This window comes from Capra hircus, chromosome 24, assembly GCF_001704415.2.
Source record: "Capra hircus breed San Clemente chromosome 24, ASM170441v1, whole genome shotgun sequence".
Taxonomy (NCBI): domain Eukaryota; kingdom Metazoa; phylum Chordata; class Mammalia; order Artiodactyla; family Bovidae; genus Capra; species Capra hircus.
In genome coordinates, this window is record NC_030831.1 from 60,530,328 (window position 1) to 60,557,091 (window position 26,764).

The 26,764-nt window shown below is 51.9% G+C and overlaps 1 protein-coding gene across 6 annotated transcripts in view; it reads right to left on the minus strand.

Moving 5' to 3' along the window:
• The window catches only part of RNF152 (ring finger protein 152), a 78,916-nt gene extending 52,502 nt beyond the window's left edge, over nt 1-26,414 (minus strand). The window contains exons 1-2 of one of the 6 annotated variants that reach the window (XM_018039597.1): nt 26,330-26,414; nt 24,646-24,769 (exon numbers count right to left, since the gene is read on the minus strand). The gene's annotated coding sequence lies outside the window, so the exon portion shown is untranslated. Of the gene's footprint in view, nt 1-24,645; nt 24,770-25,896; nt 26,017-26,329 lie in introns of those variants that run through there. The other 5 variants (XM_018039598.1, XM_018039596.1, XM_018039599.1 and 2 more) reach the window with 5 other exon arrangements.

Below are 26,764 nucleotides of genomic sequence, written 5' to 3' on the forward strand. Positions count from 1 at the left end.
ACGTACAGTCCGATGAATTTCCAAGGCAACTCTTTTTAAATTTAAGGCAAATATCTAGGTGGTATCTGTCCATGTCTTCCTGGAAGAAACCTGCATAAAACTCTAAAAATGAGAGCTTTCTTTTAGTTTGCAAGGAAGGCTGGCCAGCTGAGAGTCAATTACATATCTCCCTGCTGGAACAACTGGGAGCTGGAACAAACCCTGTGGTCCAAAAGACAAGATAATATGAAGTTTCCAAAGCTGCCTGCAGCCCAGGTTATGCTGCCTCCTAGAATGTCACCTGGGTCTGCCCCTGCAGCCAGCACCAGGGTTCACACCCTGACCAGGGTGGAGAAGCAGGGATGCTCCTGACCACGTGCCCCCAAAGGAACTCAGAGACCAAGGTCCCACAGGGCACATCCCCCTGGGAACCGCGGTCCAGACCACCCTGAAAGCCCGAAAACTGGATCCCCCATCTCCAATCTCCCCCTCACTCCCCCCACCCTGCAAGCTGGTCCTCAGTGGCCAGTCAGACCCCAGGCCGCCCTCAGGAGTGCTCCTCCACGCCATGGCTTTCATACGGTGCTGCCTTAACCCGGGGGCAATCCAAGGAAGGCGCCCTCAGGGCGCCCGTACTGCAGGACAAGGCAAGTCAGCAAAGACATTCGATGCACTTGCCCAAGTTACAGGGCAAGAACACGGCAGAGCCAGGACTCACACCACACTTTCTGCCCAGTTTCCCACGCGGTGGTCTCTCTGATCACGCCACCCTCAGCTTCGAATATCCGACTCACTCCTTATGACCAGGCAGTAGAGCACGCACGCCTGCCGAGGTCTGCAGACACGTGGGCGGTTTGGTTCCACTTCCAGCTTCTCCATTTTCCCCACACTCTGGCTTCTCCAGACTACGCACCTGTTGTTCTCCGCCTCTCCTCCCAGGAGGGCCCCCGAGACCCCTTGGGTATCTCCCCCCGAGCCCACTTTCTGCTTTCACGACTTGCTGTTGACACTGGGGCTTCCCTTGTGGCTCAGCTGGGAAAGAACCCGCCTGCACGGCGGGAGACCTGAGTTCAGTCTCTGGGTTGGGAAGATCCCCTGGAGGAGGGAAAGGCTCCCCACTCCAGTGTTCTGGCCTGGAGCATCCCAGGGGCTGTACAGTCAATGGGGTCACAGAGAGTCGGACACGACTGAGCGACTTTCACTCTCACTGGGGGCACACGTGGGTCTCCCCCTCGAATCCACAAACGGCTCCGGGGCAACGGCTCCGGCTCTTCCCTGACCGACCCCCGCACGCGCAGCAGGGCCGCCGAGAGGTGGTCCCTAAACCTTTGGAACTGACGAATGTGCCATGACGAGCATGTTCAAAGCCAAAGCAGACAACAGACGCAGGGGCTTGGGCCAAACTGACTCAGGACCCTCACGAGTGGGGAGGAAGAGACGCGCAAGGGGGTTTGTGCACTTTTTCAAAGCTCTGCCTGTCAAGGAGCTTTTTTTTTCCATCAAGCATTCAAACATGGCAACCACGTGATGGAGAGAACACCTAGCTGTCTGCTCACTAGCTAATGGGTTTATGAAGCAAGTCTGTTTCCGATTTTAAATCGGCAAGCGATAGTCTTTAGAGGGGGAACTCAACAGTCACCCATGTGTTACAAAAGCAAAGAGATGACAAACAATCCCCAGCTCCAACTGGCTTTTATTGTTGCTTCCTGGCAGCAGAAGGGAGGGCATAGAGATACTTGGAAGCAAGGGGTTTGTAGCTGTCGGCATTTTTAATTTTAAGGCGGGAGTGTATCCACTCCCCACAGCTCCTCTGTTGATCCTTCTGCAAGGGTGAGTTGATGTAAAGCAGCCTGGACTCCCCACAGCACCGGTCTCAACCATTCAGGTGTCCATTCCTGACCACGAACTTGGCTCAAATGAACCCCGATGCCAGGACAACACAGAGAGCGAAAATAACAACTGCAACTCGTGGTCATCGCTTAATTATAATGTTCCTAAACGTTCCTCAACCCCGTAGACTAGCTGCAAATGTCCAGTGCATGCGATTTCTCCGAGGTACTGTCAAAACACACACAGATACACCCTACTATTCCGTAAATGCAACCTTCAGCTCATTCCCTAGCTCAAACACACACTACATTAACTCATTTTCCCTCACCTTCTCAGAACTCAAGGAGCCCCTGGGGGCATTCTGGATGCCCGGGGTCTCTTCCATGAACAGGCCTCCAGAGCAAGCTCCTGGCCCTCGGGGTCGGCCTTCCCCGAAGTGTTCCCCTCGGTTCACAGCAACTCTCTGCGCTCTGTTCAGGGGTGTTGCTCCCAGGGAGAAGCATTTGCCAAATACTTTCTAACTTGTCTCTTTTCTTCCCCGTTTACTCAATGTCTCAAGAGCAGCCACGCTTGCTCAGAGTCAGCTTGGAGACCTCAGGACAGAGGGCAGTCCAGCCCAGACACCCTTAGCTGACCCTGCAGGGCACCCACTGCCCTGGGCATCCAGAGAGGCCACCTCAGGTCACCAGGATAAGCATGGGCTTTAGAAGCACCTTCCAAGTTGTCCACTAGATGGATGTGACGCGTGCAGCGTATGGTGCCTTGCGGTTACGCAGAGGAAGGGTGCGAAGCAGGACGGTCAGGACCAGGCGCTCCAGGCGGTTCCACAGAAAGGGCAAGGGCCCACAGCCCTCTTCCCAATGGACTGAGAAGCAGGCAGAGTTGCCCATTCTTGAGCTTCTTAGGGTTCCCACTTTAATGATTAAACGAAAACCTGAAAAGCATCCATTGTTCATAAAAGCAACCTTCCATAAGCAGGTCAGGTTCTCAGAAAAGGTTTTCAGAACATTCTAACATCTTGGTTAAGCTTGTGTGTTCTAGGAATATCCTAAGCTCTCCATTTCTTTGTAGGAAGGACTAGTTCAAGGAACTCCAGTCCTGACCATTTCCATCACCACAAAATTCTAATGAGGGAAACCCACAGAAACGTGAAACTTCTCTCAAATTTTCAGCTGCCAACAACACAAGGAACAATGAAATAAAGTCAAAATGAGAAAGTGTATAAGCAGAGGCACCTTTGGACAGGAAGCCACGAGAACAGTTGTGTAACTGGGCTTCACGGAGAGCATCTGTGTTCCGTGATACAGACTTACACACTGAGCTTGTTCCTTCTCAGCTCAACTCAGGAGGGAAAAGCTGAGTCCCACCAGCTCGAGTCCAGCCTCGCCATCTGTCCTTCCTACCACATCCTCCCACCCCTCTCAAGCCTCTCCTGGAAAGAAAGAACTGAAAATACGGAAACAGCACCTTACTGGACCCGCAGCTAACACGAGTGCCCTGCTTTCAGGATCACACAGCTGGGGAGGGGTGGGGTGTAGACAGCACAGCAGGAAGCCTTCAGTGGCCAGATTTCACTGCAGCTGTGACGTGGCCTCTGCACTCCAAACAAGCTTTACCATCACAGCCTCTGAGGATGGGATTTTTTCTTGCAAACACACACAAGCAACGGCAGTTTAAAAAATCTTCCTGTGTGTGTGCTCGCCTCCCACAGAGCCCGTCTCCACCAAGTGCTCTCACCTGCTCTGGTCTCTTCCACCCAAGGACGAGAACACCCTCCCCCTCGACCCAGCTGTTCCTCACCCCTGCTTTTTCACCACTGGCAAGGCCCCTTCATGCCCCTGCCATCCCCCCAAAGTCACGCCCCGTGTGTCTCCCCAGAGCCACTGCCTGGAGATTCTGCTTCAGGACATCACTTGTCTCTCCTTTAAGGATGTGGGAAGAAGAAGACTTCTTTTAAGTTTAACCAAGAAACGGAAAGGATCAAAGTCCTATCTTCCCATCAGAAAGTTTGCAGGCCTCACTCACTCAGATCTAAGAGAGAAATAAGTCAGGCCAAAGTAAGGGACCAGCTCCACCCCAGGCAGAGAGGCCCAGCTGGAGCTGAGCGCCCCCGGCCTTTCCGTATCTGCCTTGCATTGAAGCTCCCCTTACTCCTCCCACCACCCATCCTCAAGTCTCAGCATAGCCTGTACCAGCCGCCTCACATTACTCCCTGCGTCCTCTTTCTCACCTTCCCTCTGTCTGACCCCTCCGCTCTCCTCCCCAAGCCCTGCACCCGCTTCTCAGAGGGGTTGGTAGAAGCCTGAATCACAGGGTTAGCTACTACACCCTTACGGAGGTGAATGTGTAACCCTACCCAAGGGCACTCACGTTTTAGCAAAGGGTCTTGTGGCTCAGCTGGTAGAGAATCTGCCCGCAATGCGGGAGACCTGGGTTTGATCCCTGAGTTGGGGAGATCCCCTGGAGAAGGGAAAGGCTGCCCACTCCAGTTTTCTGGCCTGAGAACCCCATGGACTGTGTAGTCTGTGGGGTCACAAAGAGTCGGACACGACTGAGTGAGCTTCACTTTCATGGACATAAAACCCAAAAGGAACAAACAACCAATTTATACTGATTGTCGGTCTCAAACACATCATTAAATGTCTCTGCCTACTTCAGATTCCTCCCTCGGCCTTGTTCTGAGAATGGGTGAGCTAACATGTGCATAACCCTGGAAACAGCACCCAGCACCTCACGCGGGCCACGCGCTGGGTCACCAGTATGAACCTGCACAGCAGCGACCCCGCCAGATGAGGACGCGGACTGACTGGCTAGGATCCCAAGGCTGATCACAAGGAGCAGAGCAGGGATACGGCTCTGAGTCCACAGGAGCCAGGTCATGCCGTCTTCTCCACACCGCAAGGACTGAATCTCTAACCCTAACCCTAACCAAGGCCGGCAGGCGGCGGGGTGAGCGTGCGCTGGCGGCTTCTGCTGTGCGCCGGCGGGAGGCGGCCAGAAGGAAGCGTGGACGACCGGAGCGGGCATCAGGCGATTCCCGCAGCGCGGCCGGAGCCGCACAGCCTGAATGTCCCATCAGGGCTCACCCGCGCCGCCTCTGAAGCGCAGCGACCTCAGGCTATCAACTCACCCCGTGTAGACCCAGATTCTCCTGAGTATAAAATGGAAACGGCTTACTCGGGAGGGCATAAGCCCCTTTCACCGTGAAGTGTTCATGGCAAAAGGCTAAAGTTTTCATGAGGGAGCTTCCAGAAAAGGGTCTTGAGGTCAGGAGGGCACCAAAGCAGTTGGTGTCCGTCACTCCCGACATTCAGAAGGGGGATTCATAGAGCAGCATGCTAGAAATGAACGTTTATTTAAAAAACTTAATACCAGAGCCAAAAAATATTGCTAATGACCTTGATACATATGGGTACATTTCTGAATGAACTCTGAGCAGTCTGACTTTTAATCGCCAAAACACTGCTGAAAACCTACTCGTTTCCATCGATTGTTACAAATCCATAATCAGGCCTCCTTTCTCTCTGGCTTGTCCTATGTCGGAAAAGCACTGACTATTCCACCAGAGGAGACTTCCCTCAAAATAACCTCAATATCCTCAACTGTCACATAATTCAGCAGTTACTCACTGCACTATAATCTTCGGATGAATTGCTGATATAGAAACAAAATAGCTATAATAAGATAAATTCTATCATAATAAGGTAAATTACAATTCTACCCTGACCGGAGCACAGGGTAACTGAAATGGAAACTAGATTTTTAGCATTTCACATGTAATATTATGTTCATTGAAGGTGCTTGTTGTCAGTATATTTTGCTTCTGATAGCGGTTATTTTTTCTTTTTTTGGATTTTTTTTTTGATGTGGACCATTTTTAAGGTTTCTATTGAATGTGTCACAACACTGCTTGTGTTTCACATTTTGTTTTTTTTTTGGCATGTGGGATTTTATGTCCCTGACCAGGAACTGAGCTGCCTGTTCTGGAAGGCAAAGTCTTAACCTGGGAGACTTTAACACCAGACCACCAGGAATCCCGACAGCAGCTGCTTTTTGTTGGTATTTTCCAATACTGCGGAGTTTCGCGAGGTCACTGTATCATAGTGGACTGGCGCGCCGACGCTGCCCGAGCGTCCATCCTGCCAGGGACAGCGCAGCTTTGAGCAAGATGCTCCATCTCTCTGTGCCTCAGTTTGGTCATCCAAAAAATGGGGACAAAACCTGTTCCTAAATTACTGTAAGGATTACACTGGGTGACTTGAGTTTCACAAGACACCAGACAGTGACTGCCAAGTACACAGTCAGACCACCTGACCTGCCTCCTGAGAAACCTGTATGCAGGTCAAGAAGCAAGAGTCAGAACTGGACATGAAACAACAGACTGGTTCCAGATAGGGAAAGGAGTGCGCCAAGGCTGTATATTGTCACCCTGCTTATTTAACTTATATGCAGAGTACATCATGGAAAATGCCAGGCTAGATGAGGCACAAGCTGGAATCAAGATTGCCGGGAGAAATATCGATAACCTCAGATATGCAGATGACACCACCCTCACGGCAGAAGGCAAAAAAGAACTAAAGAGCCTCTTGATGAGAGTGAAAAAGTTGGCTTAAAACTCAACATTCAGAAAACTAAGATCATGGCATCCGGTCCATCACTTCATGGCAAACAGATGGGGAAACAGTGGAAACAGTGACAGACTTTATTTTTCTGGGCTCCAAAAGCACTGCAGATGGTGACTGCAACCATAAAATTAAAAGACACTTGCTCCTTGAAAGAAAAACTATGACCAACCTAGACAGTATATTAAAAAGCAGAGACATTACTTTGCCAACAAAGGTCCGTCTAGTCAAGGCTGTGATTTTTCTGGTAGTCATGTATGGATGTGAGAGTTGGACTATAAAGAAAGCTGAGCACCAAAGAATTGATGCTTTTGAACTGTGGTGTTGAAGGAGACTCTTGAGAGTCTCTCAGACTGCAAGGAGATCCAACCAGTCCATCCTAAAGAAAATCAGTCCTGAATATTCATGGAAGGACTGATGCTGAAGCTGAAACTCCAATACTTTGGCCCCCTGATGTAAAGAACTGACTAACTGGAAAAGACCCTGATGCTGGGAAAGACTGAAGGCGAGAGGAGAAGGGGACAAGAGAGGATGAGATGGTTAGATGGCATCACTGACTCGATGGACATGAGTTTGAGTAAGCTCCGGGAGTTGGTGATGGACAGAGAGGTCTGGTGTGCTGCAGTCCATGGGGTTGCAAAGAGTCAGACACGACTGAGAGACTGAATCTAACTGAAGTATATAGTAGCAATTTTTTCACTTGTAAGAGTACAAATCCAATTCAAAAATATTTAATACTTTACCCACAATTCTGCAGTCTCCATACTTAAAGACTGGCAGGCCTTACCTCTTACAGCACTGGGGCCAACGCCCTCACTTGCTTCTTTCTCTTCCAACGTACCAAACTCTCACTGTTCACAAGTTAGTTACCATCATCAGCCCACTGAACACTCTCTGAAGGAGTAAAAGTTCTTTCTCCGGAACCCAGAGAAAGCGGGCTTGTTTTCTGAGAAAATGAAATAGGCCAGAGCCCGAACCAGCAGATTCCAGTTAATCAGTACTACCTGCTAGGAGTTTTTGAGGCTGACGGAGCCAATATTCTATTAGTAAACAAACCTCAGGAAAGGAAAATTAAAGCTGCTTTGCTCCCCAAAGTATTTTCCTAATCTATCTTAATAAGCATAGTTTCATTCTGTTTATCCACAACCATTTTTCATACCATACTAAATGAATTTTGTCTGATTACGTTCATTTTATAAAAATATAAAAATGAATTTCATGCTTCCACTACTATTTGCACCCACTTGGGCTCTGAGTATATTTTGTTCCCGGAAAACCTAACTCAACATCTTACCTTAAACCCAAAGGGAAAACCCCTGGGTTGAACAAAAAGTTCATGGCAATGTGCCCTGAGACTGTCCTTGCAGCCACAACCTAACACCACATCAAGAGAAGAATGTATCAAGATAGTCACTACGTCTTTCCAATACTAGACAAGTATAAACGAAGTCAAAGGTAGTGACTAACATATTACACTTCTGAGTGCAGACACAAGATTCAGCTGTCAAGATGCACTGTTCCCAGAGAGGAGACTTTCTGAGGACACTGCCTTTAATCGACCAGAATCCATGAAGATATCCAAAAGGGCATGGGAAATACAAAAAAGAGTTGGAGCTCTGCTCCCTAAGGAGACTGCTGCTGCTGCTAAGTCGCTTCAGTCATGTCCGACTCTGTGCGACCCCACAGACAGCAGCCCACCAGGCTCCCCCGTCCCTGGGATTCTCCAGGCAAGGACACTGGAGTGGGTTGCCATTTCCTTCTCCAGTGCATGAAAGTGAAAAGTGAAAGTGAAGTTGCTCAGTCATGTCTGACTCTTTGCGACCCCATGGACTGGGGCTCACCAGGCTCCTCCGTCCATGGGATTTTCCAGGCAAGAGTGCTGGAGTGGGGTGCCATTGCCTTCAGGCATAACAGTTCACACTCATATTTACTGGTCAAAAAAATAATAAGTTAGGTCATCAGAATGCAAAGAAGAATAAGGTGGACCCAGCCCTCAGAGAGCCCACACTCACCTTTGGACCCCAGCTGGCCATGCCCAGGACCTGCACTAAGGTCTGACGCACATAGAAGGCAGTAAAGGTCATTTTTAGGGGCCATTATCAAGGCTTCCAGGGGGTGCAATCAGTAAAGAACCCACCTGCCAATGCAAGAGAGGCAAGAGACATGAGTTCAATCTCTGGATTGGGAAGATCCCCTGGAGAAGGAAATGGCAACTCACTCCAGTGCTCTTGCCTGGAAAATCCCATGGACCGAAAAGCCTGGAGAGCTCCCGTCCACGGGGTCGCAGAGTCAGACAGGACTGAGCACACACACTGGAGTAATAACTGGGGATCCCGTGAAGGGACTTTGAATGACAGGATGGAGCGGGATAGAGGAACAGGGAGCGTGTGCGCGCAGCTGTGTGGGACGCCTCGTGGCCCCGTGGACGGCAGCCCACCAGGCTCCTCTGTTCGTGGGATTTCCCAGGTGAGAATGCTGGAGTGGGTTGCCATTTCCTTCTCCAGAGGGTCTTCCCCAGCCAGGAGTGAGACCCACATCCCCGGCATCTCCTGCACTGGCGGGCGGGCTCTTTACCACTACTGCCCCCTGGGAAGCCCAGAAGAATAGAACAGGACAGAATTGAACACAGGAGCAAGCAGGTTGGCTGGCCCCAAGCCAGGGGTTGGTGAGTTTCCCAGCTGGTGCAGTGGTAAAGAATCCACCTGCCAACATAGGATCCTTGGGTTGGAAAGACCCCCTGGAGTAAGAAATGGCAACCCACTGCAGGACTCCTGCCTAGACAATCCCACGGACAGAAGCCTGGTGGGCTACAGTCCATGGGGTCACAGAGAGTCATGCATGGGGGCCAGAGCGACCCGGCTCAGATGAGGAGAGGGTCTTCCACCAGGTTCCCCGTATTCCGGGCAGGGTCCCACAGACAGCAATCCTCACGCACAGTCTGTAAAACATCTTAATCGGAAGAAATCGTAACCAGTCTGGGAGTAATAAACAGAAATCAAGCTGTGTGACCACCTGAAGTCCTGCACTGCAGGCGGATGCTTTACCTAACATGGAGTCACAAACCACTTTCCGTTTTCAACACATTCAAGCATCCTCTGCTCCAGGTAACCTTTCCCTTGTTCCCACCATTCTTCTGACCCCTGTCCTCTCACAGCCAGCCCCCGAGAGGGTCTCTCTCCCACTGGCGACACGGTTCAACCTCAGACTCGTAATGACCATGTGGATGTGGGTTACCCTCCAAGCAGTGCTCTGACCTCACTGCTGAATTTCCACAGTGGACTCTTGATGTCTCCCACGGCGGTCCTTCCCCTCAGTTTTACATTTGTTACCACCCTTCTTCACCCAGGACCTCAAACTTGGAAACCTGTTTCCCTCTCACCCCTCATTCAGTCGGTCTTCGAAATCCTATTGATTCTGGCTCTGGAACGCCTCCCGTGTCCACCCGTCCCGCCCACTCTGCTCTGGCCCCCAGTGTCCTCCCCACCTTTGTCCTCCCCGCCGATCCACACTCACCGCGGCCAGATTAAGCTTCTGAGAGCACAGCTCCACACCTCGTCCTCCCCGGCCCCACGTCATCAGTGGCTTCCTGCCAAATAAATCCCAAAGCGCCTCACCATCAACCATTCTAATCCTCCCCTACAAGTCCTGCTTACTCCCCACTTCAGTCAGAAAGCATCTTTTGTTGTCCAGAAGAGAAGATCCACTCTCCCTTACACCTTGTTGCTGCAGAACTCCACGGCACCTGCCCGCCTGTCCGAACGACTACCCCTCTTCCCAGGGGTCGTTAAATGCCACTTCTTCCAGGAAGCCACTCTCTGGCAGGAAGCCATCTGTCCCCCTCTGAATTCCAAGGCCACTTCGTCCAGTTACCACCCGGCATTTGAGTCCCGTGCATACACGTTGTACTTCCTCCTACAGAGGTAGCCTCCTGTGTGTGTGTGTTAGTTACTCAGTCGTGTCCGACTCTTTGTGACCTTAGGGACTGTAGCCCACCAGGCTCCTCTGTCCGTGGGAGTCTCCAGGCAAGAATACTGGAGTGGGCTGCCATTTCCTTCTCCAGGGATCTTCCCGACCCAGGGATCGAACCCGTGTCTCTTATGTCTCCTGCATTGGCAGGTGGGGCCATCAGGGAAGCCCCACCTCCTCCATGAAAACAATCAACACGATGCTCTAAATTAGCACTTTCTTACAAGGAAGCATTTGTGCCAAGAGTTATGGAAGACACAAGACCATCAGCTGACAGCTCAGCAAGGAAATGATGCTCAATCCATGCAAAAAATAATGCAATAACATCAATAACTCTTTTTAATTATCATATACAGATGTTAGTTGAAGTCATAAAAATACAGGACATCTCAGAGAAAGTGAGTCATCTTAACAGAATGGAAAATCTGCAGCAGCGTGCTGCAGTGGCTTATGGCATAAACCCTGGGGCCACCGGTGGCCGGGTTCTAATCCCAGCTCTGGCACTGACTCCTCTTGTGACCTTGGGTAGATCACTTAGCCTTTCTGAGCCCCAATTTCTTGAAAATGGAGAAATTAAATTAGAGATATTAATAGTAGCTTCCCCTTAAGACTACTGCAATAATGAGGCACATACTGTATGCGAGACACATAAGAGCCCAGCACAGAGTTGGCGCCAGCTGTATCAGCCTGTCATCCAGTCGGCCAGTCGTGCCCACCTCTTTGCAACCCCATGGCCTGCACGCGCCAGGCCTCCCTGTCCCTCACCCCCTGTCCCTCACCATCTCCAGGAGTTTGCCCGAGGTCATGCTCACTGGAGCGGTGATGCCGTCCAGCCACCTCATCCTCTGGACCCTCTTCCCTGCCCTCAATCTTTCCCAGCACCAGCGACTTTCCCAGTGTGTCGTCTATTGGTATCAGATAACCAAAACGCTGTATTAGCTACTCTTATTCTTATTATTGTGAAAATGTTTTATATGGGATGAAAAACAGAAGAATCAAAAATATTTGGTACTTAAGATGCCTAGCAGGATTTCTTCTAGAAAAAAGAGAGACTTTACCAACTTAAAGTCCACAAGCCAAATCTGCTCCATCTGCTGAGTGGGAGTGTTTGATTGACAGGAGAGGTGACATTCACCGGGGGTGGCTCTTTGTACAGTGGACTGAACACCGTGCCAACAGGGCAGGCACGGAGACCACTGACCCCAACACGAAGGCTGCAGCCGACGAAGGGCTCACCCACAGTCCGCCGTTGTCTCCTGCAAACAAGCCCGCTGTTGACATCCAGACGAGTGCCAAAGGAAACCGTCTGACTTACGCATTCCGGACAGCGGCTCGACGTAGACACACCACAAATACAATCAGCGGCTTCAGAGGAAACCCAGTACGAGGCGCTGACTCTGGTCTGATAAGCGAGCCTTTGGGGTCAGCTTTTTGAAGAACACGACTCCACTGCATTAAGCAGCACAGAAGCACATGTGAGTCCGTTCTCCAAGTCCATCGCAGCAGACAGCGATCCACTTACTAACGGTGTGGGGACAGCTGGGACTGCAGGGGATCAGCACCTGTCATCCCCCGCCCCTCAATATGAAGATGCAGTGAACATAAATTGCCACAAACATTTGAACTTGAACTTGTGTTGCAGACACATATTCCTACCTGGGGAAATGAGAACTGCTGGGACATCTGATGTTTTATTACTTTTTACTGAAAATATTTATAGCTCAGGGCTGCTTGTTATTCACAGGTCAGAATTATTAGACTGGTGGAATAATAAATCCACGTTTATCACCCTCTTATTTTCTGATAAATTTTAGAAAGCAAAAGAATTTTAGCAGTAAGACTGATGTTACCTACACAAGAACAAACAAACAAATAAACTCTCATTGTCCACGGTTAGAATGTCTGTTTTTACTCACTACCTGGAATACTGGCATGGCTGCCCCAGCACAATCCCAAGCGTCAGGGAAGGTTAGGGAGGCAGCGGGTACGGCTGTTTAGTCGCTAGGCCTGTCCAACTCTTTCCACCCCACACACTGCAGCCCACACGGCTCCTCTGGCCCTGGGCTTTCCCAGGTGAGGATTCGGAAGTGGTTTGCCACTTCCTTCTCTGGGGGATCTTCCTGACCCAGGGGCTGAACCCACGGCTCCTGCATTGCAGGCCGACAGTTCTACCCTTGAACGACCGGGGAAATTCCCTAGGGAAGGTAGACTGACTGTCAAAACACGTGCCCCCAGGCTTCCGTGGCTGACACCGTGTGGTTTAACGTCTTCACACTGCAGCCCAGTGCAGCCTGGCATGCGAGGCTCTGCTCCACACGGTCATTCAGGACCCAGGCTCCTTCCCCCTGTGACTGCCCCGTACCCCAGGGCTTCCCGGTTTCCCCAGGCCCCCTGCAGCCGGCCAGCAGGCCAGGAAGAGAGCCGATGGGCAGGAACACCCCACCTCTCGACGCCTCTAATTCGCACACACGTCCTCTTGGTGAGAACCAGTCATGGAGCCCCACCTCAATGCGGAAACTAACCCAGGACCGCAGGTGTCAACTGGGGCAATTCTGACTCTCAAGGGGCACGTGGCAACATCTGGAGACGTCCTTGGTTGCCATAACTGGGCAACAGGCACCTAGTGGGCAGAGTCCAGGGATGCGTCCCCCAGGGCACAGGACGGTCTCCCCACAACAGAGAGTTAACCAGCCCCAAACGGCAATAATGCTGAGGTTTTGGTAAGCATTGAGCCAGTCGCCAGAACCACACACACATCAGTGCTTGGACCCCCCACCATTTCCCACTAGCACACACTCTCACCAGTCCCAGCCAGTCCACGCACAGCCTGCCCACCCGCTGCTGGTTGGCCCCTCCATTCACTCGCCCAAGCTCCTAAACAAGACAAAGTCCTACAGTCAAAGAGAGGTGAGGCAAGCATATGCAGAATGATCAGACATGGGGACAGGTGGGATTTAAGGGAAAAAATGGAAGGAAAATTCAATTTTGCTTGAGAGAGCTGGAGGAGAATCCATAGGGCAAATGGAACAGGAAAGATGTCTTGAAGGAAGCGTGCACTCATGGTTTTCCATCAGAAAGCTGTGTTTTTATTGGCAGGGGGAGGTGGACAAAAAAAGTGGTTCCAGGAAAAAGGGAACTGCAAAAACAAAGGAACGCCACTATGAAAGGATATGATCTACTCCCTTTTTGTTTGGGGGGAAAATAAGAACGAGGAGAGGAGGTGAGTAACATGCACCTGTTTGCTCAGCGTTCTTTAGCAATGTCTTCATGAAAGTCTCGAGTTCCCAGCCACACACACTGGCTGTCAGTCAAGCGGCCTTTAAAGACACACTTCCCACCGTCAGACTCCATAGGAACTTGCTAGCACAGGGTAAAGTCAGGTAATAGCCGGAAACCTCACTGCACATTTCCCAACAGGACCTGTCGGGGAGTCCTCCAAACCACGCTGCCTCCAAGCCAACATGCAAGCTGACTCAGGCAGATGGCTGACCAAACGCGTCCATCCTTGTTCCCAAGGACAGGGCAGAAGGCGGATCCCCTCCTAAATCACACTGCACTGAGCCTGCTGGGTTAAAACAGAAAAGCGTTGCTTCCTCCCATCTTTAATCCCAGTTGCGAAGTGGCTCCCAGCTCCCCAGCAGTCTCCCCGGGTTCATATCCCGGCTCTGGCGTAAATTCACTGTGTGGCCTTGAAGAAGTTACATAAGTTTCCGGAATCTTAGGAAACTTCCCTCCCAAATAATATGCTTAAAACTCTTAGCACTTCACCTGAAACAGATAATAAACACATCCACCGTAGCCATCTCCTCCCCCAACCAAAACTGCCTTTCAATTGTCATAAAATACATTGTAGAATCCAGCCGAGCTTGGGAAGAAAAGCACCTGATGGATTTTCATGTCGTTCTATATATTATTAACAGCAACTTCAATTCGCTTGGGCAAGATGCTATTAATCACAAACCAATACCACCATGTAAACAATGGTGGCTCTTATTTTTAAAGCTAAAATTAAACTTTTAAGAATACCACAATCCAACCCAATCATTCACCCTCATTGTTCTTTTCACTCACGTTCTTCCTCCCTCAAACTGCTGTCTCCTTTTTTCTCTGCAACCAGCTCTGGGAAAACAAAGTGTATCTAACTGTACCACAGATTATACTGAACGACACCAGTCACCTAGCACTAAAAAGCCTCATAAAAGGAAGATATCTGCTTCTTTTCAAGTCAGAATCTTCTTCTTTTCAAGAGAAGTTAAAATGGGAAGGAAGCAGGCTGCAGAACCCGGAGGAAAGTCAGCCTGTGCAGAACCGCTTCCTCCTACGGTGAGGGGAGGCACCTCGGGCCCAGGCGAAGTCGATGCCGACCACGTTCACGAAAAGTGGAAACAGAAGTGCATGCGACGCCTATTGCAGTCAGTCAGGAACAAGGGATAAAACAAAAGCTGAGCCAACTGAAGACTGAGGCTGAATCACGCTTAGACTTCAGAATTGATTATCACTGCCCTCCTAATTTACAAGGAATTCTAAATTGTCTGGACAGCATCTTCTTCAATTTCCACTGCAGACTGGACTTGACCCCGAGAGGATGCTATTCTAAGGAGTACATTAAAGAGAGGCTTGGCATCTGCACGGACAGATTTCACAAACAAGGTATAATCAGTCTGGAGTCAAATCCGAAGTGTTTTTTTAACTTCTTAGTAGAAACATTTTTCCTTGTACGTCAATGAACTTCTTGTAGGGAAGTATGACTGGCCTGAGATGCAATTCTCAAAGACCTTATTTATTATTCTGATATAAACTTAAGGTGTATGAACAATTAATTTTTTAGAGCTCTGACTCCACTGTTGGGGAAACAAAAAGTAAACTATAGATTCTGCAAAGAAACACTAACTGTCTGAACTAATATTTAGCATTTTGTGTGTAGAAATAAACACAATTTTAATAAATGAATTCTGTTTCCCAAAAGATTCCTCTTCCATAGATAAACTGCTTACCTTCTTCTTAGGTGAAGTAAGAAACCATGAAGAAATCTGTCTTATCAGGCCCATAAGGGAATATGAGTTCTCAGTGCACACAATGATGAAACGGGAGTCTGATGGGAAGGTGATGTAAACGTCTGACGATTGCCCTTGGGTGCTCTGGGCTTGAGATTGACAGAACTGGCAACCAGCAAGCTAATTACTGTTTCTGGCAGTTTGTTGCAGGTCCTAACATCCCCAGATAAACAGTTAACACTTCTCAAGAAGAAATAGAAAACAAAGGATTACCACTTGAAGCTGCAGCTTAAAAACTAGAAAAATCTACGGCTTATCTAAGAGCCTGATCAGGTTGCCACCAACCAACTCCCCAAATGAGTCATGAAGATTCCGAAAGAGGGAACACCGTCCAACAGAAGCCCAGCTCTGGACACTGCTACCCAGGACCGTGGAGCCAGGCCTGATCCCCTTCCCACCCGCTCTTGGAATTAAGACTCAGCAGCAGATCCCTCCCAATCGCTGGGAGGAAAGCTCTGTGTACACAAACGCCCCCATCACAGCCCACCCCACCATCACGGTCACACACGGGCACGTTCCAGAAGCGTCCCCGCTGCAACAGCAGACAAGCCAGCTGGCCTGCCGGTGTCCGGCGTGTCCACCAAGAGGAAAAAGAGGCAAATTGAGAGGCGCCTCAGCTCCTAGGTGTAACAGATGCACTCGGGATATCAGCGCGATAAGGAAGCCAGAGCGTTAGGGCCCAGCCTCAAATCCAGCCTGAACTGGAACCCAGCTCTCAAAGCTGTTTCTGAAGACTACATTGATTGCAGCATTCCTCCAGCAAGTATTTATTGAACGCTGACTATGTACCAAGCTCTGGGCAACAGCCCTACCAGGCACAGCGAACACCACTGTCCAGGGGGAGCTTTTTAAAGATTCCATTAACTTTACAGTTCACACTGTCCAGCTTTCGTGGCTTTATTAGAGCGCTCTCTTCTTTAAAGTAATACTAACGCTAATAAGAGTCTATCCAAAGAGCAGATGCCTGGATAAAGAGGCTGACCAGCCACGCGGCTTGCTCCATCCTTCCCCTGTCCGGTTCTCTCCTGCCCACTCCCTTCCGACAGCCGTGTCTCTAACGACGTGAAAGACCAACAAAGCCTGCTTCAGGATGCAGGTGACGACCGCGGAACAAGGACAGGACCCGAAGTAGGGTGACCAGCTGGCCCCAGGTTCTGGTTTTTAAAATATAAGTCCTTCCACCCAAGTACCCTCTTCGTCCTGGACAACCGAGTCGGTGGGTCTCCCTACCCCCAAGAAAGCAGACCCCAGCAAAAGAAGGTACGGATGTTACCGGAGGCCCTTCAACTGCCTGAGTGAGGCCAGCGGGCAAAGACTTTTAGCTGGTGCCCTGTAAGGAAAGCCTGTGGGCTATCTCAGATCCTCGTGGCCTCCTCAACATCCTCCTGAGAAGGTCTGTCATTTTAAACACCACGCCATTTAAGTAAAGCTTCACAAAGACTTTCCCATGACAAGACTCCAATAACATGATGTACACAAGAAATCCTCATATAAACGCTGTAGCTATAGGGATGGGGGTACTTCCCTGGCTAGCTTCAGAGTTCCTTGACTTTATACCGTAACTATTTATCCCAAGATTTCTGGAATCCAGCAACGACTGGGGGATGGTAAATACTGAATAGAACAGACCTTAACAATAGCTGCCACGCTGCAGTGCTCGGATGTGCAGGACGACACGCTGAGCACTTTACAGGAATGGCCTCATGTATACTCACGGTTACTTAATGAGGTTGGCTGACCTGTTTTCCAGGTGAAACCAAGGCTCAAGGTCATAATGGCAGAGTTCATATTTGAACCCAAACTATTTTGTTTCAAAAGCTCCATGTTTTCAACACTTCCGCTGAATTTAGTTCAAGTAAGGTGGGCATTGAGAAATCTGTATGCAGGTCAGGAAGCAACAGTTAGAACTGGACATGGAACAACAGACTGGTTCCAAATAGGAAAAGGAGTACGTCAAGGCTGTATATTGTCACCCTGCTTATTTAACTTACACGCAGAGTACATCATGAGAAACGCTGGTCTGGAAGAAGCACAAGCTGGAATCAAGATTGCCGGGAAAAATATCAATAACCTCAGATATGCAGATGATACCACCCTTATGGCAGAAAGTGAAGAGGAACTAAAAAGCCTCTTGATGAAAGTAAAAGAGGAGAGTGAAAAAGTTGGCTTAAAGCTCAACATTCAGAAAACTAAGATCATGGCCCAGCAGATGGGGAAACAGTGGAAACAGTATCAGACTTTATTTTGGGGGCTCCAAAATCACTGCAGATGGTGATTGCAGCCATGAAATTGAAAGACACTTACTCCTTGGAAGAAAAGTTATGACCAACCTAGATAGCATATTTAAAAGCAGAGTGACATTACTTTACCAACAAAGGTCCATCTAGTCAAGGCTATGGCTTTTCCTGTGGTCATGTATGGATGTGAGAGTTGGACTGTGAAGAAGGCTGAGCGCCGAAGAATTGATGCTTTTGAACTGTGGTGTTGGAGAAGACTCTTGAGAGTCCCTTGGACTGCAAGGAGATCCAACCAGTCCATTCTGAAGGAGATCAGTCCTGGGATTTCTTTGGAAGGAATGATGCTAAAGCTGAAGCTCCAGTACTTTGGCCACCTCATGCGAAGAGTAGACTCATTGGAAAAGACTTTGATGCTGGCAGGGATTGGGGGCAGGAGGAGAAGGGGACAACTGAGGATGAGATGGCTGGATGGCATCACTGACTCAATGGACGTGAGTCTGAGTGATCTCCGGGAGTTGGTGATGGACAGGGAGGCCTGGCGTGCTGCGATTCATGAGGTCGCAAAGAGTCGGACACGACTGAGCGGCTGAACTGAGCTGAACTGAAGGTGGGTATACACATATATATATGTAGTAACAGACCAAGAACTGAGGGGAGAGTACCAGATACGTTTCTTTTATTCTCTCCACTTTTAGTTTTGCCACTGCAAGGAAAAAAAAAAAAAAGGCAGAAAACCAAGCCAGTTATGAGTGAAGCTCGTTCATGCAGCTGAGGCAAGGGTCTCAGTTAGAAGAGCAGCACCGTGCCGGGCAAGCAGCAGACACTCAGCACTCGGGTGAATGTAATAAACAGGACCACACCTAACATAAGGCTCCAGTTACTGCTGCTCAGTGTTTCCAAGGCTACTTTACCCCCCACCACAGGTAGAAGGACCTCTGCCAGAAGCTTCTCAAGGGGGAGCGTGACGGAACAGGAGAGGGACAGGCACTCCCCCAGGCCCCAAGGGCTCCCTGCTGCATGGCTGAGTCAGCTGTCACTCACTTAGAATGATGGTTATCCTCATGGCTCACACAACAAAGGGGAAATTCTCTAAACACAGTACAGAGATCTATCCTCACGATCGCCAACCACTTTCAATCTCATTTCACCTCAAAGGAAGCAATCTGCACACCTACAGAGCCGCACAACTGCAGAAGAGTGTCACACTAAGCACTTTGGTTTTGAGACATTTGTCTCCCTTCCATTCATCACCTGTCACACGGAGAACACCATGTTAACGTTAATGTATTCCTGGCCATTTCCTCCAACCAGCTGAACACACTTCCTCTTTCACAATAACATAATCCATAATGATCAAGCATTCCTCTCATATGAATGAGTATTCCAAAACCTAAAGAGGTGAGGGAAGCCAGATGCTGCTCCCAAAGGCACTTATGGCCACAAGTGAGCTAGGAGCCAGGTGAGTAGCCAGCTGTGGGCAAGGGCCACCCACTCATGTCAAACTCAGACCCAGTGTCGTTGAGACTGTGGGCCGGCCTGTGAGGGTGTCGAGTTCTAATGCTTATGACTGTACGTCACCAAAGAAGAGAGTGTTTTGGTTTGTTTTATTGTTGTTTTGGAAGAAACAGGCCAACTCACGCTGAAAACAGGCCACCAATGACGATTCGTTTTGTTAGAATGATGACTCTCTGTGAGAGTGCTCGCCTCCCGACCACTGGGACGCGCACACTGCAGGCTGGCAGCTCTAATCCAATTCAACACTTACTCATTATTAATGCAAGCTGGGGAAGCTCTTAAAAATTAGTTTCCCTCTTCTTAACTTCCTTTAATTCTACAGGCCAAAAGCATCTATAATTCCTTTATCCCAATAAGTCAAAGTCATTTCTCTGCTATTAATGATTTAATATTTATTGAGCCCTTACTTTCTGCAAACATGGTGGGCAATACAAAATAGGGTCAAACTTCATCGACTCTTCATCTTCAAGGAAATTATAAGAGAACTGAAATTCTGCTGTCTCAGTCTCTATGCCTGCCAGCCCGCAGACCCCTTGGAAAGAACTGCGCCCTAACCCTCTCCCCCAGCTGAGCAATGACTCGTGATATGTGGTCTGATGACAAAAGGCATCCTGGGACATCTTTTCAACACATCTCCTGTTATACAAACTAGCTTGAGTGGGCCTCTGTTCTCTGCAATTAAACAAAGAAAAAGACACTCCAATCTTAGGTGATGGTACAGGGCAATCGTGACAAGCACCCTTTGTAGAATGAATGAGGGAATACCGAGTGAAATGAGAGGCAGGCCATTTTGCCAAAGGGCACTGTAGGAGTCAAGGACCACCGTGAACTGAAATGATGGCGTTAAACCTTTTAGGGGAGTTAAGAGTTGAGTCACCTCTAATGATGGGGTATCATGTGGGAGAGGACGTTGCAGGCCACAGAATATTCCAGAATTAAGAAACAGGCTATGGAAAGCATTTGGGGGACTAGTAGGTTAACCACTCCAGCTAATGTGGTGTTTTCAAGCCAGGCAGGGCGACAGTCACAGTTGGACAGGAAGTTGGGGGTGGGAAAGCCAGGCGAGAGTTCTCAGCTGGGAGGGAGAAATCAAGGAAGATGTGGGAACTGTCACTAAAGACGCCCAGTTCATCTGCTAAACAGCAGAACACCAATGACCCTATTTGCACAGCACGTATTTCCACAGTATCTCGCAAAGCTTTTACCCAAATCTCATCAGTTCCTATAGAATCTCAGTGAGGAGTACATGACGTGTGGTTATCTGGATTAACTAACGGAAAGTGAGGCAGAAAAGTTACATTTCCGTTGGTAGGTAGGAATAAGATGGGGATAGGGGGCATAGAAAGAGACAAGGCAAGCACAGAACACAGTGTCCGTAGATTCCATTCCATCATGACTTCGCTCCCACCAGCAGCCCATCTGCATCTGATCATCCCCTCCCTTGCCTGAAGGCTGCTCCCCCAGGAAGCCCATGTGATGTTAGAATAACCTTTACCACGCAGGATGTTGCAATGAGCTTCAGCCATGCAGGGATTTATAAATCAAGTGGAAAATAAGGCATCCTTTCCACTCACCCCTGCACTCTCAGCAGACCACAGACATCCCCCAGCACTGCCCCCCTAACACACACACACACACACACACACACAAAACTCTACAAAGAATGTGCTCCCAGACTGCAGCAGACACATCAGGGCTCCACCAGGAAATCCCAGGCCTCAATAACTACCCAAAGGAAATGCAAGTCCCATTTACAGAGGAGGACTCTGTCCTTAAAAATGGCAGTAAGTCAACTGGAAAAAGAAAACCCTAAACCATGTAACAAGTACTTATTTCATCCTGGAATACGCGATGCGGCTCCCAAAGCCCTGAAGAAGGGTCTGGAACCCCAGCACCTCCTCCCTTCCAGCTTCCACGACATCGAGGCCCACCGTGCCAGAAGCCACACGCCCTCCACCAATGTCTTCGACCTGGATGGCCGACTTCATGGTGAAAGTGAAACAGTAGGAACTCAGAGGCCAAACATGATTGAGGCATGTACTTCAGAGCTCCCCAGAGACCTTTCCAGGCTGGTCCCGAGGGCTTCACTCCCCCCTGGCTCACTCTGCACCTTGCCCTTTGCTGGGTCCTGGGGGTCTCGGGTGAATCTGCACCGATCTCCCACGGGTTTCTCACCTGCTCATCTCCACTTCTAAGCCCTGGTGGGTGCGCTCCTTTGTCCCTCAAGGGAGCTGGACTGGAGAGCAGCCTCTAGACTTTCAGTCAACACCGAGGTCCTCCGGTCACTGTGACTCAGGGGCCAGCGGCCAGTTTACCACACCACTTGTCTGCAGAGTGGCTTTCGTTCCGTCACGTCCAACTCTTTGCAGCTCACGGACAGCAGCACAGCTATGGAGAGCCGGCTGTAAAGACGACCTCGAGCACGTGATTAGTGACCAGAAGCAGCACTATCTCACTCAGTCCCAGACTTATGCTAAAGGGACCTGTCAAACCCTAAACATCCTAACGATGAATTCATTCAGGCCCACTCTTGCTCTTTTTTGACCCTCAGCTGCTCCAAACAAGCTCAGGAAGGCTTAGACAAGAGGCAGATGGCGAGGGAGAGGGAGTCTGGGAACTACGCCTCTCTGTTACATAACGCTCAGCACAGAAACCTCCCGGAACCAGCCTTGGGGACACCTCCTGGCCCATCACTTCAGAATAAACCATGACTCAAAACAGGCAAAAAGATAAGACAATTGTCACGTTGGTATTTGATGACCAATGTGCAATCCTACTAGCAAACAGAACATCAACACATTAATGAAAACAGGTTTGGGTAGGGTCAGATTCTTTAAGAGACATACCTTTGTTCATTCAATCCACACGCATGTAACTCTCAACACCCTAGCCTGGACCCTGCAGGAACACGTGAGGCCTCTTGTGGAAGGTCGTTGGTGCCGCTCACCTAGACCCCGTTTCCCCTGTTCAGTGCAAGGAGCAGCCGGTTACGGTTAAACGGGGTCACAGGACGAGTCCGCCGAGGCAGTGTCAAGTCACTTCCTGGTGGGAGCGAGATCCCCAGGGCTCCCCGCCCTGTCGTGGGGACCTTTCATCTGGGCCCCACCAGGATCACCTCCCACGAAGCTGGGTCCTCGAGGGACTGCCAAGAGCAGGCCCAGCTGCTGAGCGTGCTGGACACGCAGCGTGGGACGGAAAGAGCCGTGTGCAGCCGTGAGATCCGGAAGGCACTCGTCACGGCCGTGCGACCCAACCTGTCTTGCTGATACCTCACTGCTTCAAAACGACTGAAGCCTGCCAAGGTCCCCCTTCCCCCCATTTTCTAAGATAGAAACGCAGAATTTACTTCAAAATTCAAGTGCAGCAGGGCCCAAATAACACGTTGAAATGTAAAGGCTGCCAGCAGCACAGACTGGCAACTAACGGCCTCTGAGAGAGCGAGCAATGAGAACAGCATGGCCACCAACACGGGGGAAATTCAACCGTCCGCACGGAATTCAGCAGGGCTGCAACACTGTGAGGAAAAGGTCCCCTTCCGACCACAGGCCCACTCGCGTGCGAAGCAGTGAGCGCCCTCGTGAAGAAACACTCAGGCAGAGGCTGGACGGCCGCACGGGCCGCCTCCTCGGAGGCCCAGGACCCCGCTCTGGTCCCCCGTCGCTAGCATCCCCTGAGCCTCGAGTCAGGTCTGCAGCCCTGCGTCCCCCCCGGAAGCTCCCTGGAGGTGGTTCACTTTTGCGGCTCCACACCCCACCCCAGGCTGGCCCTTGACAGCTGTCACCGAGCCCAGCACCCATCAGGTACTCGATAAACATCTCCCAAATGAAGTCAATGAACACGTAGGAAGAGCTCAGCTCTGCAGGCCAAAGCCAGTCTCGTAACCTCTAGGGCTCCTCCAACCTAAAAACAAAAATGCACCACTGCCCACATCTGGGAGTGGGGAGCCTGCGCTCAAAAGGACAAGTCAAACATCAATGTAACGCTTGATTAGGAATTATTACCAGACTCAGTTGAAAACCAGCATGAAAGCTAACCCTGAGCCATGGCTCTCTGTTCTTGGACGTGCGTTTACATGTGCAGGCAGCCGTTTTTCCCACGTGGAATTTTATGTTGTGACGTATTTATTTTTTCTATTAAAAAAAGCCACACCCTCTGTTTCTATTGCATTATTACAGTCCTTATTATCCCATCACGTGGCTTTTCCTCTCGGGCACACACCCTGCATTATTGCTGACATCAAAATCACTTGTCAAAATACCTCTACCCTAGCCCCATTACACCCCTGACCTTTCCAAAGCGCAGGTCTCTGTGTCAGCTGGGACAGGGTGGAAACTCATCTGCTTCTCCCAGACACCTGAATGCTCTGAGCAGAAGGAAAAAATGCCAGGATCACCGACACCTTTTGAAGTCACCTTTCCAAACAAAACTACCCTAGAGGACAACGGCAGATCTTTGAAGCTTTTAAATTCTATTTTTTTTTAAGGGATTTGGGGGCGGGGGGAAGGTGAAGAGAGAATGAGCCACAGATGTCGCGTGGGGACTGCAGTCCTCACCACCCCTTCCGCCTACAGAAGAAATCCTGATCCACTCCTAACCATTCTTCTTCCCTGCTTCTCCCGGAGGACGCCCCAACTCTGCCCTCCAGGACACAATACCCGCACCACTGTGTCCTGAGCCATCTGAAGGTGAGGCTTTCACAGAGCCTTATCAAGATAACCCCAGGTCTGGTTAGGTTGCCATCAAAACAGAACTATCCTTGGAAAGAAAAGAACAGGCCACAGTTTTTGGAAAAGAACCAACAACCTAAAGATAAAAGCAGACTGAGGGCCTAATGGTTCATGGCTACATAAATGGAAACTTCACTGAAGCTCCATTTTCCCTTCTCTTTCTGCTCTCCCAACAGCCCTCCCACCCACCTCCCAGTAACTTAACTGCTGGCACATCCCTCCTGCTGTTCAAACGGAATTACAAAGAAGAGATGGGGGAAGTGATAGCGTTTCATAAGAAGGTTACTACAGGTGACCAATGCTCCAACAGAGCGCTGGCCAAATTTATAATCAGCCTTACAACGATACCTTTCCAACGCAGGACACTCCGTTTACAGGCTGAAGCCAAAATGAATTTCTACCGATAGGAAAGCGGACACATTCAAACCCCACATTCCCATACAACCGCCGATTGCATCAAAATTGCCCTAAAGGGAACCGGGTGGAATTTATACAACTCCAAAGGCAGCCTGCCCTCAATGACTTCTTCAAAAGGAAGGTTTAAAGTCATTTGTAATTTCTTTCTCTGGACCAGGAGTTTCGGCGGTGCCCTCTCCTCCACACAGACAGGAATGGACGGTGTGACGCGGAAACCATCCGAGCTGCCCCTTGCAGACACCGCTGACCCAAACGACCCGGGGACACCCAGGCGCCTACCCGGATTATCGGGGTTTACCTGCATCCGTCCCCGAGGCCCTTTCACCCCCTTCTGCGTGATGACATCAAGTGGAAATGGCACGCGTTTGGGAGGCAAGAGGCTGACGAGCAGGAATCACAACTGAGCCCGAGCTTTGTTCAGCCTGCAGTGAAATACACGCAGGAAAGGTTAGACCCGCGCAGCAAAGAAACGCAAGCGTCCTCCCGGGCAGAGCGGCGGAGCGGGGCACCGGGCCGGTGCAGGAGGCGGGGGTGTGGCGGGCTGGGCCGCCGAGGGGGCGAAGCGCGTCCTAATTGTCTTCACAGGATCAGTGACCACCGCCCGCCGGTCCTCTGCAGTCTCCCCCGCCCCTAAGTTATCCTCCGGGGGTAGAGCCCCAACTAGCAACGATAACCCATCGGAAAGAAAAACAAGAGAAGGCGCAGGACAGCATCGCGGAGCACGAGCAAAAGGCCCTAGGTAAACCCGGGTACGCGGGGGCGCGGGGCGCGCCGCCCCCGCCCAGGCCGACACTCCAGCGCCGCGGCCGCGAGCATCCTGCCCCGCGCCGGGTCCGCCGCCTCCCCAGCTCACTGTCCCGCTGCTCCGGGTCTCTCCTCTCTCCACCCCGGGCGGCGCTCCCCGCCCCACGCCCACCCTCGGCGGGAGGGGCGCTGGCCGCCTCCCGCGCAGCGGCCCGCGGGTCCGGCCGCCTTTGTCCTGCCGCTGCCCTTCCCGGAGCGAGCGCTCCGGGCGCGGGGTCGGCACAAAAGACCCCTAACATCTGGCCCTTCCCCGCCGCCTCTCCTCCCGGGAGGGGCCGGATCTGCAGGGACAACTTCAGGGGGCGGGCAAGGCGCTCGACAAAGGCGCCCCAGGGGCGCATCCCCGGGGGGCGCGGGGTCGGGGCGCAGCCGGGGCGCGCGCACACGCACGTGCACCCCAGGGGCGCGCGGCGCGGGCCCGAGACCTGCTCCCGGGACCAGGGCTCCAGAGGGCATCCGAGGACTCGGCGGAGCCGCCGGGCGCGCCGCTCCCCGCCTCGGCCGCCGGCCCGACTCCGCCCGCGCTCGGAGAAGCGCACTCCGGGGGCACCTCCCCCGCGCCCCGCGGCTCTGCCCCCCGCTCCAGGGTCCAGAAGACGCCCCCCGCCGCGTCCCCGTAGGCGCCTCCCGGCTCCCGCTGGCCCAGCTCGGGGACGGCCGCTGCGAGGGCGCAGACATCCCCTGGCGCTCCCCTCGCCGCCCGCGACCCCGGAGGGACAGAGCGGAGGAACAAACCGAAACTCACCGACCTCTCCCCGCGGCGGGCTCGGGCGCTCCCTCAGAGGCGGCGGCGGCGGCAGCATCGCCGGGGTCCCCGCGCGCTCGCCCCCCGCTCGGGCGGACGCGCGCCCCGGGTGCGGGGCGGGCTCGGGGGGCGCGGCGGCGGTGCCCGCAGCCCCGGCTCCCGGCGCGGCCCCTCGGGAGGCGCCCCACCTGCCCGGCCGCCCTCCACGCTCCGGGCCGGACGCTGCCGCCAGCGCTCGGCTCCGAGCCGGAGCGTGTGGCGTCCCCGCCCGGGCTCCGGCCCCAGGAGGCCGGCTCGCTCCCCGTGGCGCCGCCCCTCCCCGGCGGCCCCACCCCCCGCGGGTCCGCACTGTCCGTCTGTCTGTCCGGAATCGCCGACCACCCCCGCGCTGAAGAGCTGCCCGCCCTCCCCCGCCGCACCCCAGGGGCCCAACCTCGGCGGGGACGCGTCGAGGTCCCTTCTCTGCGCGCGCGGGACCCGGGCTGGCCCGAGTCAGGTGTGAAGGAGGCCGGGCTCCGCCGGCGGGGGCGGGCCGGGGCGGGGCGAGGCGGCGGGGGCCGGTCCGCGGCGCGGGCCCGGACCGCGCGGGGCGGGAGACCGTCACGTTTCCAGAAACTGCGCGTCCGGATCCGCGTCGGTGCTGGTCCTTTCTGGCCGCCCCTGCGGGTTCCTGTGGCCCAAGCGGGGCGGGCCCTTGCTTTGGTGGAGGAGAGGATGCGGCCACAGAAGCCGGAATGACACCCGCCACCTGGCTCCCCAGGATTCGGGGCGGGGATGGGGGGACGGGGCGGGGGGTAGCAGGGAGGGGCACGCTAGGGCCGTGGGAACCAGCGGGACCTGGGAACTGGGGGTCCACCCTATTTCTCCA